The following is a 3,273-nucleotide window of genomic DNA, read 5'->3' on the forward strand; positions in this document are numbered from 1 at the left end:
GTCCGCACGGCTTTTATGGTGGAGGCTGGGCTGAGCAGTGACGCCTCCTTGTGGGTTGCCAGCTAACACGTGGCAGGGCTGAGGGGCACCCAGACACCGGCCAGCGACACAGACCCCGCCGAGCCCCGGGGATGGCGGCGGCGACAAAGAGTCGACCACCGCCACCCCCACGAGTACGACGCGAGGGAGAGGGTGGCGACGGGGCAGCTCCAGGGGTGTGCCGGGAGGGTCATCCAGGCGAGAGCTGCCTCGCCCGACCCCGCCCCGCCCCGCTCCGCCCCGCCCGTGCCCCCAAAGCCATGGTAACAGTCTGGCCGTCGCCGCCGCCTCGCGTCACTCGCTGCCCGGAGAAAAACTATCGGCTCCATAAGCCTTAGGAAAGGTCCAGAGCCGAGGCCAGGGCGGCGTGGACGGCACGTGCTGTTGCGAGGCGAACCCTGCCACCACCTCCACCACCACCACCACCATCATTACCGCCATTACCACCACAGACACCACCTCCACCAGCACCACCACCACCACCATCATTACCGCCATTACCACCACAGACACCACCTCCACCAGCACCACCACCACCACCATCATTACCGCCATTACCACCACGGACACCACCTCCACCACGATTACCATTACCATCACCACCACCATCACCACGTCTACCATTACCCTCACCACCACCTCTACCACCACCACCACCATTACTATTACTATTACCATTACCATCCCCATCAATACCACTATCATCTCCACCAGTACAACCATTCACCTCACCCCTTCCACCATCACTACCAACACTATTACCCTCACCCTCACCCCCATCACCATCACCATCATTATCCTCCACCACCACCACCACCACCATTACCATCACCACCACTATCACCTCCACCAGTACAATCTTTAGCTTCATCACCACCTCCATCGCAATTCACCACAACCTCAAACCCTAACAGCCCAACAATACCACCCTTATCCTCATCACCTCCACCACCACCACCACCACCATACAGCGAACCATATAACCCTTCAACCATCAACACCACTAACCTTGACCATTGCCTTGACACCCAACAACTACCTCCACCACGACCACCACAACTATAACTACTACTACTGCTGCTACTACTACTACTACTACTGCTGCTACTACTACTACTACTACTACTAAACATTCACGTCCTCCACCATCACTATCAAAGCACATTAACCACCACCACCACCTCTGCGCCCTGCCTCACACACACACACACACACACACACACTACTCTGCGCTATATCAGGTAAAGTGGCAGATGGCAGCGCTCTCTCTCTCTCTCTCTCTCTCTCTCTCTCTCTCTCTCTCTCTCTCTCTCTCTCTCTCTCTCTCTCTCTCTCTAAACACCCATATCATTCCACCGATTTATTCTTCCCTCCACTCTTTATCTATCCATTCATCCACCTTATCAAACCATCACCCTAGTCAGTCATCCATCACCCCAATCAGTCACCCATCTCCCCAAACATCCACCTCCGAAGTCGGCCATCCTTCTATACCCAAATGTTTATATCGGGTTGTTTACTTGTATGGTTCTCGTCTTTTTATGCAGACTCATGCGGGGTCGTTTAATGTGAAGTCTGTTATTCATGTTAAGCTCAAAAGACATGAGCCGCAGTAATGACAGAAGAGACGCAGGTGAGGAAAGGTCGGTAGGAGAGGTGAGTTATGGGATGGGAACGTATACAATTCTCTCTCTCTCTCTCTCTCTCTCTCTCTCTCTCTCTCTCTCTCTCTCTCTCTCTCTCTCTCTCTCTCTCTCTCTCTCTCTCCAAAAGTAACTCAACCGTGACTTACTTTCCGTGTTTACTTTGTCCATCCGGAAAAGGAGGAAAAAAATATCAAACCAGTAACTTTCTCTTCTTCCTTGTTCGTTAATACATCTTCCTCCTCCTGCTCGTGCTCCTCCTCCTCCTCCTCTTCCTCCTCCTCCTTCTCCTTCTCCTCGTCGTGGGATTTTCTTTTATTTTTCCCTTTACCTCTAGTGTCTCCCTTCTCTTGCTTCTCCTCCTCCTCCTCCTCCTCCTCCTCCTTCTGTTTCTCGACTTCTTCTTCTTCTTCTTCTTCTTCTTCCTTTTCTTCTTCTTCTTCCTCTTCTTCTTCTTCTTCTTTTTCCTTTTCTTTTTCTTTTTCTTCTTTTTCTTCTTTTTTTTTTTCTTCAATTATTTTCCATCTCCTCGTTCTTTCAATTCTTCTTCATCTTTTAACTGTTTCACTTCTCTGTCTTTTACTTTTCATTCTATTTTTTTTTCTTCCTTTACTTACATAAGGATACCCAAGGATATAAGGAATCTACAAGAGGCCAGACGTCCTACACATGGCAGATCCTTCATAATTCTCTCAATCCTTCCATCCTCAGTTACTCTATGCAAGTGTTTTTTTTTCTTTTTCTTCCTCTTTTCCCTTTCTTCCATTTATTTTTTTCTCTTCTCCTCTTCCTATCTCTCTTTTTCACTTCCTTCTTTCCTCCGATTTTTCTATATTTCTTTCTCATTCTGCTATCCTTCCTCCCTTTCTTCTTTCCTTCGAACCTAATCCTTTTTCTTCTTCCATTTCTTTCCATTTTTCCTTCCTCCCTTCCTTTTATTATTCCATCTTTCCTTCATCACTTTGAGTATTATATTTTTCTTTCTTCCTTCTTTCAATTTATCCATTCATTATCGCTTCCTTTCTTCCTCGTTTCCATAATTTTCTTCATCCTTCTTCTATTGCAATGTTGTCTTCTTGTCTCTCTTCGTTATATCCTTCCATGTCTTCACTTCTTCCTTCCTTCTTTTCTCTTTTTCATAATGTCATTCACTTCCTTTGCAATGCTTTTTCTTTCTCTTTTTTTTTTGTCTTTTTCTTCCTTCCGTCCAATCTTCTGTCTTCTTTTTCTTCCTTCCATCCCTCCGTCAGTCCCCACTTCTTTTCTTCCCTCTTTCCTTCCTTCTTAATTCCATTCATTCTTCTTCCCTTGCATCTTCTATTTGTTTCATCTCTACTTCCCTCTGTCTTCTTTTTCTTGTTTTCACTTCCTTCCGCGCTTCAAATCTACGTCCTTACGACTTTTCTTCCTTTTCCTCGTGCAATGCTTTTTCTTTTTCCTCCTTCCATCCATTTCTCTTTCTTCATTTTCGTTCCTTCCATCTGCCTTCACTTCCTTCCTTCCTTCCATTGCTCTACCCTCTTTTTCTTCCTTCCATCCATTCCTCTGTCTTCCTTTCCTTCCTTCTATTTATTCCTCTATCTTCTCTTCC

Source organism: Eriocheir sinensis, chromosome 22 (genome assembly GCF_024679095.1).
Source record: "Eriocheir sinensis breed Jianghai 21 chromosome 22, ASM2467909v1, whole genome shotgun sequence".
Classification (NCBI taxonomy): Eukaryota; Metazoa; Arthropoda; class Malacostraca; order Decapoda; family Varunidae; genus Eriocheir; species Eriocheir sinensis.